This window comes from Manis javanica, chromosome 1, assembly GCF_040802235.1.
Source record: "Manis javanica isolate MJ-LG chromosome 1, MJ_LKY, whole genome shotgun sequence".
NCBI classification, from domain to species: domain Eukaryota; kingdom Metazoa; phylum Chordata; class Mammalia; order Pholidota; family Manidae; genus Manis; species Manis javanica.
In genome coordinates, this window is record NC_133156.1 from 53,737,895 (window position 1) to 53,751,603 (window position 13,709).

General features: G+C 41.0%; 1 long non-coding RNA gene across 4 annotated transcripts in view; it reads right to left on the minus strand.

The window, feature by feature from the left end:
* Positions 1-13,709, minus strand: part of LOC108406392 (uncharacterized) — a 56,484-nt gene that overhangs the window by 41,600 nt on the left and 1,175 nt on the right. For all 4 annotated transcript variants that reach the window (XR_012129519.1, XR_012129523.1, XR_012129518.1 and 1 more), the window contains exon 2: positions 9,880-10,058. This is a non-coding gene — a long non-coding RNA (uncharacterized lncRNA). The remainder of the gene's footprint in view (positions 1-9,879; positions 10,059-13,709) is intronic.

The following is a 13,709-nucleotide window of genomic DNA, read 5'->3' on the forward strand; positions in this document are numbered from 1 at the left end:
AATCTTACTGTGTGACACACAGCTGGTAAGCAAGTGAAGGCATTATTAAGGGTGGTTTTTACAATACACAATGTGGTCCAAGCTGTTGGATTTCATGCCCTGGTGAGGTACAGCTGTGCCATGTATAATCTCCCAGGTTAGGGATGGTCAACTGGCCTTTGGGTTAAAGGCCCTTGGCTTGGCAGTCATCCTTAAGCCTGTTTGCCCTTGGAGTGTCTGGAACCTTCTGAGTCTCAGGGGCCAAAGCACCCAGATGTTTGAAACCCAGTACTGGTTTTCCCAGCTGTGGGAACCCAATGAAAGTCTCATAGACCCGACTCTGGTCTTGCAGATGCTCCCTCCCTAATTCTCCACTGCCTCTGCTGGCTGTTATTGGCCTTTGAACCCCAAGAAATGAAGGAGTTGAAAGATCCTCTCCAGGGCAAGGAGGCTCTTCTGAGCTGAGACCTTTTCTCTTGACAATCTGGACATTAAAACTCGGTCAAGTATAACAACCATTGCTTGGATCTGTATTTCCAAAGTGACTCAGCCTGACAGTCACCAAGTAACATCCAAATTTTACCCCATACAGCAAAAAAGAACAAAAAATAAAATCAGGCTACTTTATCATTTGTCTGTCATGAATGTATCTTATGAATATTTTCCTTTAAAAGATTGATGTGCTGAGGACTTGGGAAAATGTATTTGTGTGCATTCATTAAGTCTCCAACTCAGAAACACATTCTGGAACTAATTACTTTTTAACTAACTAATCAGCATGTTTCATTCACAAATTGGGATTTATCAGTATAGCACATGAAAGGAGAGAACATATTATTATTTTAATTTGGTTAATATGCAAAAACGCACTGTGTTTGTAATGACCTGCTTTCACTGAATAGAAGCAGGCTGGAAATAGTAGCAGCTTCCTCTAATGAGGTGCAGGCTCCCGGTCCCAGCTGTTCGCCACTAGTCACTCTGCTCCCTGACCTATCAGTGCCTGTGTTCCTTTGGTGAGGAGGCAGGAGCGATTTCCTCACAACGGGAAAAACTGAAGGCCCTGTGTTTGTTCTGCTGACAAAACCAGTTACACCCGCTTTGTTAGTGGGAAGAAAAAACCTGGGTGTGGAGCTGGAGAATGGTGGGAGAAGTGTTCACTTTTGTTGGCTATAAACACCCACACACAAACACACATGCACATGCACACCTTGAACCTGTCAAAAGTAGGGCCCCAATCCATTACTACAATTCCACCCTAATCCAGTGCTTCGTGTCTCCTTTCACCGTCTTGTTTTGCCATCCCAAGTGCAGCTTGTCTGTCATGCAAATAAATCCTGTTCTGAGGTCCTCTGATAAAGAGATTTATTTATCAGCCTGACCTGAGTATCCATTTGTTCCTGCAAATGAGTGGCCCCTCCGTGCTCTTGCACACTGATTTAGAGCCATGGAACCAGGGCCCCAAATTCACTCAGCTTATCAGGGGCCTGTTTTATCTTCCCACCCACTCCGACCATCAGGTCCAACTTTGAACCAGAATCATCTTGCCCCTCTGGCTGGTAGAACTGCTCTGGCCTTACCTAGAAGCAAGTGTGGGGACGGGTGGGGGCAGGAGTCACTGCTGCCTCTCTGGGACACACTGGAGCTGAGTCCAGCTGCATTCCTTTTGTCTTGCCCTGGTGTCAGCCTGCCGAGGTTCTGCCTGGGGACATCCTGATGTGGCACATTCTAGAGCTGGGCACTGCATTTGTGTTTTAAAAGAGGCCATTTCCTCTTCTGGTGTTTTTGTTTTATTAAGTTTTACTCTAGGAGCTATTTTTAAATTTTGAAAGAAATATGTATGTTTAGTGTAGAAACCGTAGAAAATGCAGAAAACTATCCATTACAAAAATCTATAATCCCACCACCAAGAGACAACCATCATATATAATCCCATTTAGGGTATTTCCTTCTGACCCCTTTGCCTGCAGCAGAGGTCGCCCCAGTGAGTGAGAGCAGTCTGGGCTTCCCTCTATTTGTGAAGCAATATTAAAGTGGGATGGAAAAGATTGTGCTATATTTTAAATGTTTACAGGCAACAATCAGAGTCACAGGAAAAATGGCAAGAGTACATGTGTGACTGTAACTTTTTCAGAGTATCCCCGATTACTTATATAACTGCATTTAGAGATCATACCAAAAGTCAGAATTTGAGACCTTAGGCGAACATGAGGCCCAGTCAAAATGCTCCCCTGGGTTCCCTACCTACCCCCATTAGTCTTGTGTATGTGTCTTTGTGCTTATATATTTGAGATAATACTGCCTTCATATTCCTATGTTCTGACTTAATAATATTGTTTTGTTAACATGTTTACAAGTCAATAAAATTTCTTCTGTAATGAGGTTTTGATGGCTACCCAGCATTCTATTATATAAACTTACCACTTAGGCTTTCACTCGTTACTGAACATTCCAGATGATTCTTTTTTCACTATGATAAATAATACTGCATTGAACATTCTTACATGAAAATCTTTGCAACTCTCTGGGATTATTTCCTTTGGATGGATTCCTAAAAGGAAAATTACTGGGTCACAGGGTAGGAACATTTTGCTGTCTTGTTTCACATTGCTCAATTTGTTTCTAAATAGGTGGTACTGATTTACCCTGAAAGCTAGAACATTTTCATTGTTTTAATCTTTAATTGTAGAGGTAATTCACAGAATACACCCTCCTGGTAAAAGATTTTAAAAGGTAAGGCCTAAATTATCTTTTAACCACCTCCTTCTAATCTCTGAACCTTTCAGAGGAAGCCAGGGTTTTCAGCTCAGCAAGAGTCCTCTGCCAATGAAGTAGGTGGTTATCTGACTGCTTATATAAAAGTACATCTATGAACTAATAAGATCTTGCATATCTCTGTAACTGTAGAAAAACATGGTATTTTTTGTGTCCACAAAATGTAAAACTCATTTTTTACATGAATGGTATCATATATGTATATTCCATGACTTGTTTTTCTCCCTTCATTTGTCTGTTTTGGAAGCTTTACTGTGTATATATAAATGTACTTCTCCCTTTCTAACTTTCCATACATTTCCAAGGGATAGATACAGCCTAGTTTTGACAGCCATTCATTTATGCATAAATATTTGGGCTGGTCCCAATTTTTTTCATTTTTACAAAGAGTGCTGCAATGTATATATACCCTTTTACATAAGCCAGTGATTTGAGCAAATTTTTCTCTACAGTGGAAACCAGAAAATAGAATTCCTGGGTCATGGACTAGACATACCACTGACTAGACTTGGTAGAGGGCATTCAAATTACTTTGATTAGGGATGTTGTAGAATGCCTTGGGTTTAGGCTTGAGTGTAGGTAGCTCTGAAGTGTTCTATTAGGTAGAATATCACCCAAAGTTCTGTTCATTAGCCCATCTGTCTCTATCTTGTGAGGCCCTAGAATGGGCCCTGATATATAGTACACAGCCAGTGAATGTGGGTGAGGTGCTCTCCTCTTCACCAGCCACACCCTTGAGGGGCCTCAACCTGACACCTGATTCCTTTCTGCACCTGCCAACCCATAGCTCAACTTTCCAGACAGCACTCAAATATCCCCTCTTCTTGGAAGCCCTTTCTGGAGCCTAGGCTGAGTAAACCAACCTTTCTTCCATGTCCCCACGCCACCCTCATTTATTGGCCTGTCATGCTATTACGATTTGGAATTCAGTCATCTCTCTCCTGCTACACTGGGTGGTCTCGGGTGCATGGTGCAGGATATCTGGGCACTGCCCAATCAAGATCAATGTCAGTGGATTGCTAACTGAACAACAAGCGTATATGCATGGCAGTTGTCAGTTTCAAAAGGGAAGGGGCCAAGTGTATGCAGAATTCTTTATGCACAGTTTAACAGAAAAAGATTGTAAAAAATTAGATGGCTAAATCATTATAGTTGACCCTTTGGTGGTGATCATAATGTTGATAAAAATGAACAATTGGTAAGTCAGGTTAATCACATACTCTCATGCACACAAAAATTTAGAATAATGTCATTCACCTCTCCAGAAAGTGTTTATAATATTTCTCACTTCAATATTTCTCCATGAAATCCAGAAGTTTCTTAGGCAATTTATCTTTAAAAATGCATCACAAGGAATGAATGACAAAGAGCAGCACAAAAGCTATGCAGATGGTGGCAGCATGGCAGCTTACAGCCATAAATCTCTAGGTAGGATTCCAACAATGAAAAGAAACAGAGGTAAAAAGACTGGAAATAAATATATTTAAATATTAATAATGGTTATGCCATTGGAATTAGGGCGGCATGTGATGTTCTTGGCTTATTTTTACTTTTTCAACCTTTCAGATGATTTTATCACATATGTAAATTCTTTTTAAATCAGAAAAATATAAATAACCAAAAGAATTTCTAGCAATTAATGAAGTTTCTATGGAGAAAATTTTAAATAATTGTGATGTGTGTACATACACAAGAGGAGAAAAGAATTCCAAGAGGACCAACCTGAAATATCAACTCTCAGATGGCCTAGTCACTCATTCAGTATGAGTTGTGTACCCTGGGACATGCCAAGGACTGAACTAGGGGAGAGGATGTAGTGGTGAACATCACACACACTTCCCACCCTCATCAAGCTCACAGTCTGGTGGGAACCACAAACCCAAGTACTGATGGGGGCTGGGCAGCAAAGAGAAAGGAATGAAATCCACTAGCAGGCCCACTTCTAATATATGCTAACATTTGTAGGCCCAGGGAAAGAGTATAAATGGAAGTCCATCTACCATATGTCTACATATTTATAAGTTACCAATTGAGTTACTAAATTGTATAAATAAGTAACTCCAATCTCCTACCTTGACAAATATGCCTTTATAATGATCTGGAAGGCCAAGTTCAAAGTTAGAATTCAACTCCTCAGACTTCCTTACCTGAAGACGATGACACAGGGAGAACTGGTCCCCAACCCAGCACTTCCCTCACTCTCACCCCACCGTCCCACAAAATATACCATCTGCTCTGGTCTTCTCAAGCCTGACCCCAGCTCACACAGCAAGGGGCTTTATGCAGGTGGAGGGACACCCTGACCTGCACATTCAAGCTCCATTTCCTTCCATCCCCACCAAAAGCAGCTCGGCTTTCTCTTGGCCACCCTCCAGGATGGAGTGTGCGCCCAAGCAATGCTATTCATCCTTGGGAGAACTAACTGAGAAAAAGGTCTCTGCAGGCTCTGGGAGCAGGTTCAGATCACACGAACAGGGAATTCCAGGGTCTCTCAGCACTGGTGGCACAGTCTAGAAGTGCAGGCATCCTTAGGGTGCATGTACTCCTGGCTGCATGGGAAAGGGCACATTTGGAGAGGGTCCAGAGTGAGGCCTCTAAAGCGTGGGGCCAAAGGCAGGGGCCCCAGGTGCCTGGCCATCAGGCAGTCCCTTCATGTGGGTGGAAGGGGGTATGGTAAACTGGAGAGCGAATGCCCCATTTACCAGTGCAGCAGCTACTCAACTCCAGCCCCAAATTGCCATAAGGGAGAATCCAGATGGCCATATATTCCACTTTTTAAAAAGGAAGACATAAGTCTGGGTTTTCTTATGAAACTGCATTATTTTTACATGTTAGCAAACAATAATTTTTTTAGAAAGTTCAGCACTCTGCAGGCTAAATTTAAAATATTTGTGAAGCAGCTGCCTGTGACCTCTATGGAAGGAAAGAAAATTAAAATTCCATTTACATGTTGCTTGACCACTGTTTGGTTTTGAAAATGATATTCACCAATTTATTAATGTCACTTAAACCCATAAGTAAATAATATGTCTCCATTGCTGTTTATATGTTTGAATTTCATGCATCTTCTGTTCCCCCCGCAGAAATCCGATTCACTTGGTCTTTCCAGCACTGATGTACATCCCCATAAGCCATCAGGAATGATCGGATGCACGGATCTCTGTGTTTTTTTCCCTGATGCAGACTTTCCTCATATTCTCCTCTGGCCTTTGGTAGTAATTGGGGGCACATACCTCCTACTGCACTTCCCATCTACTGCTGTCATTGGCTCTTTACATGTCTGCCACTTCAGGAATTTTCTCCGTGTCCCCAGGGCCTCTCATAGAGCCTGAGATATGATAGACACCTAGTACATTTGGTTTGTTCTGAACCGAATTCATTGGTGGTTGGTTCCCCATCATGATCCATGTCTCCCCAATCACAAATTCCTAATTTCTGACATTTCTTGGATGTTTGCTATAGGTCAGACACTGTGCTAAGGGCTTTACATGTATGACCTCATATCATCCTCCCAATGAACTGCACCACAATTTTTATCACCGTTTTCCAGATGCAGAAACTGAGGCTCAGAGAGACAAAAAGACCTGCTCATGTGTCATTCAGCTGGCAAATAACATTGGTAGGACTTGAACCAATCTTACCTGATTTGAAAGGTCTGTGTTCCTAGCCAGTAAGCCAGTGCTTCCATAACAGTGTCCCTGACAGTCCTCTAGATGCTTTCAGGTAGTACTCAAGAAACTGAATTACTAGGCATTTGTTTGACTCAATATATATTTATTTCAGTGTATGCAAGGAAAAAATAAGTGACAGCATCTGTTTGTGGCATGATGTGTTAATTTGTCCATTTACACTAGTTATACAAAATTCCCTTTTAAACTTATTTAGTTGAAATTCTAAAAGAATCAAGTCCATTTACAAATAATGTTGGATGAATAATAATAATATAGTAGTATAATAATACAGCAAAATTATGTCTGAGTATATAAAAAGGACTAGACTTTGAAAAACACTGCCTCATAAACCACCATATATGGATTAAAAAGAAACACAAACACACAATGACACTAATTTTTAGACTCTCACAATGCACTTACAAGTTTGTAGAATGTTGCTTTAAAAATGCATCCCAGCCCCTGCCTAAGAAAGACTCCAATCAGCCTCTACTTCTAAATTTGAAGTGTGTTTATTTCTTTATCCTCTTTCTATTTTTGGAACTTCAATGGCGGATGGATTTAAAAAATTGCCTCTAAATAAAAAATGAGCCAGGGACCTGGAGCTCTCCTCTGCCTCATTTCAACTCTGAGCAAATGGTAAATTACAACACCCCTGGACATAGTGGTTTCTAACTACCAAGCTGCCAAGCTTTTAAATAACAGCAGCACAGAAGTGTGGCCATAATGCTACCTATTTCCCTTGCTAAAGTATTTATGCATTTATTATATTTTACATGGGTTGTTGAACCTGAAGGTACTTCTGTGGGGGCCAGGTCATTTCAAGAAACCTGTTACTGAGATTCAACTCAGCTCCATTAGAAACCGGCACATTCAATTGTATGTGATATTGCTCATTAATATTATATAATTACTGCCTCTCCAGTTGTTTTGGGGTAACTTTGTGTGTATGTGTGTGTGCATGTGTACATGTACTATCCAATGGCTTCAAGGCAATCCACTTCATTAAAAAGCTGTTTAACATTGAGGGTATATCAATAAAGACTAGCTTAATGCAATCGTAGAATTGTACCTAAGATGACTCAGCCAAATGAAGCTATTACCCTGTATAATGTGTTTTACACAAGATTGAAATAGTTTACTAGGTTTATAAAACCACTCTCCAGCATTTACAGTGACTGATTTTCCAGACCAGCAGTATGGTAGAAGTTCTGTGATAACAGTAACCTGATGTATGCTATTAGGAGATTGCTGTTCCTTCCCCCAAAACAACCCAAAACAACAACAATAAAATCTGGAGTACTACTTGTAAAATTTTTTTGAAGTATGTTTACTGTTAAATTCAACATAACATTTATTATTTTGGACTTAGTTATGACTTGTATATAAGAAAGAAAAAATTGATAATTACAACCTTCCTTCAACAACCACTCATTAGAGGCCTACTATGTGCTAGGCATAATCACGGGTCCAAAGGATAAAAAAGAGAAAAGAAAAGAGCACCTGAGTTGGAGGAGTAACTCTAGTGGGTGGGATCTAAATAGTCAGTTGCATAACAGCCAATTTTGTGGCCAAGTGTCTGTGCCAACCCTGGGGGGTCAGAATCCTGATTTTTTTTTTTTATGTTGGGGTTGTCTGGTCTCAGGAAAGGTGGGCCCATGTCTTTTCTAGATACAGGCATGTGATCCAGTTTTGATCAAAAAGATATAACAGAAAGTGTGCCCATGGGAAAGACCTTTCCTCCCTGATAGAAAGAAAGCTCACGGGTGGAAACTCAACTTTTTGATGCCCTTGGTTTCCTGCTTCTTAAAGCCACAGTATGATGACTGAGGCTGGGGTAGACATCTTAAGAGTCTGAAGGGAAGGCCAAGAAATTCAGATTCCAATCCAGAGCCCCGACATCACTGACTAGCCAGCTCAAGCAACCACCCACCTCTAGACTTCTTGATGTGTGAGAAAAATTACCTTTAAGTCACACTTATGCATAGTTACTTGCCATAGTCAGTATTCATGACTGGTTGTAAATTCATGGAACCTCAAGTTTTTCAGGATGCTACAGAACAATGCTCTTGGAGACTTGCAAGAGATGATACTGAAATATCATGCAGGTGCCAGTTCATCAAGTGTGTGGGATGCCACATTAAGGAGCCTGACAGTGCTTTTCAGATGAGTCCCTCCCCAGTGGAGTACAGCAGGTGGCACACAGACAAAGGCAGAACATATTCTCCAAACACACAATGAGAAATTCAGTTCATTTGCCATTTTCTCTCAGTTCTAATTACGTAAAGAAGACCTTTCAAGATTGGTCTAGTAAGTCTTTAGCAATGTTCTAACCTTATTAATGTTACTTTTTAATAAAGAGATAGAAGACCTCAGACCTAGGGCCCTGGATATGAATAGAGGCCTTTGGAGAAATTCAATACCATTATTTCATTTTTCTTAAATGGTTGACAATTACCTTTTGGTTATAGCAAGTGATAATAGTTTTTTATCAAGTTGCCTTGAACAACTTTTTAAGTTCTTTTAAAAGGCAAGCAACTCATAGAAAAAACATCAAATGAATGAAAAAATATCAAAAGAGCTACACCAATATGGCAAAAATTGTGATGCTGGGGTGAAAATCACTGAAGTTTGAAAAATACAGCTGAATACAACTGGAAGCCACTGAAAGTGTCTAAGCAATGGAGTAATGTAATTAGTCTCCCCATTTAGAAATATTCAGTGAGGAAGACTAGGTATTAAGCCTAAAATTAGTGTTTACAAAAAAAAAATCCAGGTAAGAAATGATCAAGCTTGAACCAAAGCAGAGGACAGACAGAAAGAAGAGATGCTGAAGAGAGAAATGAAGAAAACGTGGGGACCTGAAGAGGCTGGAGAAGGAGAGGGCAGATTTTCGGATGACTCCTAAGCTTGGCTTAGGCAACCAAGAGAATGAATCAGGGCACCACTGTGTAAGCTACAGAAAGCAGGAGGAGAACTAAAGCCAGTTACATTGCACTGAAGGCCCTTAGTCAACTCAGATGGGGATGTCCTGTGGACCACTGGTTCTCAAAGTACATACTTTAAATCAGTAGCATCAGCATCCCACCTGAAAATATGTTAGAAATGAAAATTCTTGGCTTTCCCCCATACCTATCAATCAGAAATTCTGGTTTTACTTGTCTTCTAGGTGATTCTTATGCATGCTGAAATATAAGAACCATTGGGTAAAGGAAAGAGTTCTGAGACAAGATACATGGGAAAAGTAACTGAGTTATTTTAGACAAGGCTCTTCCCTGGACAGGTTTCCTCAATTGCAAAATGAGGGCATTGACTTCACTGTAAGAGCTTAGGTAAGTCACTAAACCATTCTGGGCCTAAGTGCCCCACCCCCCAATACCCACCTTTGTTTTCCTCTTGGTAATAGAATGTTAATTTTTAACTAAGTATAGGAGTGTGAAATAAAGACCATACTTACCAACCTTTTTGCCACTAGATATGACCATATAGGTAAGTTCTGGCCAATGGGAAGAGAATGGAAATGAAGTGCATGTCTTCTCAAAGTCTCCTCAAGGAGAAGAGTTATATCCTTCTTCATCTTTTCCTCCTTCCTTCAGTCTGGAATACAGACGTGATGGCTGGAGCTTGATCAACTATCTTGGATGATAAGCAGAAGTTACATTTAAGGAGGGAAGAACAATAAATGGGAGAAGTCCAGTTTCTGATGACTTCTTGAAACTGCCCCACCAGCCCCGTATTGACTTTCCCAAACTTCTTTTATGTGAGAAAGGAACTTGTTTGTTTTTGCTATTCTTCCTTTGATTTTTCTGTATTCTGACATTATTTTGAGAAAATTTCTAGTAATTTATAACTTCATGAGAAAATACTATGAGAAAATGTAATCAGAATATCTTGGGAGGCAGGGTCTGGGAATCTGCATTTGATAGGCTTCCATGGGGACTAATGCATCCTAAAGTTTGAGGTTGGATGCTTATGAATCAACTCTCATGACTGTTCCTTAATAACATGTATACTCCAAGAATGGAGGAGCAAAAAATCTCAACATGAAAGGAGCATCTTTAGTGGTTTTTTTTAGATAGATGACTTTCTTTGAACCTTTATTGCTTAAGGGTTCCAACGTGAAACTCTGTTGGTAGTAAAAATTCTGGCTAAAAGGAAACTGTCAGACAAATTGGACCAGTGCCCGTGAGTTTATGGCTATGTTGGAGCTAAAATTTTGGTCTCTGACTCCCAACTCTGTGACCTCGGGACACTTCAGCTTCCTTGCAAGCTCTGAAAAGCCATTCTTTTTCCAGCATCATAGGTGAAAATCCTACAGCCTAGACACAGAGTGTGAGATAGTAGCTGTACGGCAGCATGACTACAGTTTTGATACAGAGAAGCGAAGTGTGTCCAATCAAAACAGCAAGGGGTAATCTAGGTCAGGAGCCTGTCCACATAGGTGGCTGGAGCCACAAAAGAATCCAAGTCATCCCAGGGGATGCATGTCACATTTTGGAAGGTCTATCTCCTGTTCTAGCTCACCTAAATCTTTGCCAGGATAGGGCAATCTCAAGTGAAGCATGTCTGTGTCTTGGACTTTTCCAAACCATTTGTTCAGTAACAATACACTGGAGGAATTCACTTCACCACTCCCAAAGTGGCTTATTAACTATGGACTCTATGTTAATGATAATGCCTTAAATGGGAAAGCAGAGGGTTTGCACAGATTAGAAAATGACAAACAAAAGGAGAAACTGTAGCCCAGCAATTAACTGTAAAAAAGACAATGGTGCTTTTTAAGTAAACATGCACTCTTTCCAGTATTGACACAGGGTGAAGATCAGAGGTGGGATTTTAAAAAACCTGCTTTCAGGGCTTGGTTTAGTTTCTGTGTAGTTTGCCTTCTGATTGTGAGCTTACAGGTATTCTTGGAAAAGACGATAGTCCAAAAGTAATTCCACTCTTCTCTGTTTCCCTGCCTTTGAATATTATTATTATATTTTTTCAGTTTCAGTAAACTATATATTCCACCATTACATTGGAATGCTTATTAATGCTGCTAGCAAAGTAATGCTAGGCATTAATCTCTTAGGGGACTGGACCATATGCCTGCCCAGACTTGTCTACTCTCTACAGCTCACTACCCAAAACAAGACCAAGGACACTGTGTCCTTCAATTCCATTACAGAAAGCTCCTGGGCTATCAACTCTAAAAACATCAACTGCTTTAAATATCCCTGCATGTGATGAGCATGTGCTCATATAATTTATGGTTGTATCTAGTAGGTTTTTATATGTGTATCATATTTCCACAATGTGTCTCTCTGTCTTACTGAAATGAACTGAAGCAGGGCCATTGCATTGTACAATTCCAAGGGTGGCATTCACCAAATAGTCTGTGGTGACTTATGGAGTTGCACAGTGCACAACCTGGGTGCCCTTGGGTGGTGGCTCTGATTGCTAAGGTCATCAAACAGGCCCCTGGGAAGCCTGGGTGTGTGCTGTTGGGAGAAGGCTGGCAATGTATGCTTCAAGGCAGTGGTGGAGGACATTAGAACTGGAGTGGGGCAGAGTTCACTCTGTGATTATGGGGTGAGATGTGTATCTTCTGCAAAGCTTTAAAAGAGGCTGGTGAAGGAGATATTAGGGTGATGCTTCCTGGGAGGCTCCAGGTTTGGGGTGTGGTTGACCTCAAACTCCAGAGAGAGCTGGGCTGTAGACAGCAGGGTACATGCATTTACTAGCCTTCAAGTTTCTCTGAAGGAGTGTCAGCCCTCCTCGACAGGGAGGGAGTTTTGTTTTTGTTTTATTCTAATCTGGTAGCACCTTAATATTTGGGCAGAGCTTGTTTTCCCTGTAACCCAAGAGCATCCCAATGAGCATACTTCATGGGAGAGGCTCTCTTCTGCAAGTAGTATTCAAGCCAGCACTCATCAGCAACTGTAGATCCCTTTGGAGATCCTAAAGGGAGCTGCTGAATTGTTGTCATGGTTACTTGGGACAGTTTCTGAGGTCAGAATGTTTTCAAGCAGGGCGGCTCTCAGCTGAGTATCCTGGGTTTCTGAGTAGGCAACCGACCCAAGAGAATTGCTTCCCCCTTCCTTCTCCTATGCTTCTGGTCTCTAACCAGGAGCATGATTCTACAGTGATCATCTTAGCTTTAGCCCAGCCTAAACCTACTGCCCACACTTAATTAAGCCTTAAAAAATTGGGCTGACCTATTAGCACCCTGACTGTGGCTTAAGCATGCCTCCTCCCTCTACCAACTAACACAGGTTTCTGGATTCACTCATGCACACAACAGCTTCAAGGCAAAACACATTTGTGAAGTTGTTCTCTGCATTTAGTATGTTAAGAAGGAACTGACATTTTTGAAAACCTCTTATGAACCCAGCACTTCACATGTATCTTGTAATCTCCAACCTAATGAGGGAGGAAATATTCACATTTTATCTATGAGGAACCAGCGGCTTGTACAGGTGATGCCCAGAGCTACACAACTAGGAAGCAGCAGAGCTGGGATTCAAATTAGGCTGTTTGGTTTCAAAGACAGTCCTCTTTCCTCTAAGTCATGGCTGCCATTTTAGCTGCTGAGAATTGGTAGCTCCAAAAACTCTCAACCATCTGCTGAATACTGAATACTTATTCGTTCATTTAACAAACATGCCCTGAATGTGCTCTGTGCCCAACCCTCTGTTGGCCACTGGGGACACAAAGATAAATCAGACATAACCTCTGCCCTCAAGAAACGAACACAAAGACAAACAGCAGTAATTAAATGAGAGGAATCTACAAGATGCTAGGGAAAGGGTCAGTCAAGGAAACCATTCTGGAGGAAGTGGCACATAACTGAACCAGCAAAGTCTCAAGATATCCAGTTGTGGGAAATAAACAGCAGGGTAAGACCCAATCTCCATACTCAAGGGACTCAAGAGAGAATTGCAGAGACAAGACTCATGTTCATGATACAATGACAGAGAATTCAATCACTGATTAAGGCCCCAAACAGGTGTTTCACATGGCAGTGTTGGAAGAATGAGAAACTGAGGCAGCAGAAATTAGGACTATTGAGGAAATGCTGTAGATATGAAATGGAAGCCACCTTTGTTTATAAGATTTTTCTTAAAAGTCTTTGATCTGTTTTTCCTACTCTTGCTATAGTTACTTCTAGCTCGACTCTGTTTCTTTTCATTTTTTATTTCCTACTGAAGGAAAACACTTATTCAACATCTTTAGAGCTTGTGCTGAGAACAAAGCATGACCCTCACCCCTGATGGTGGTCATAGTACTGAGAATGTACAAAGA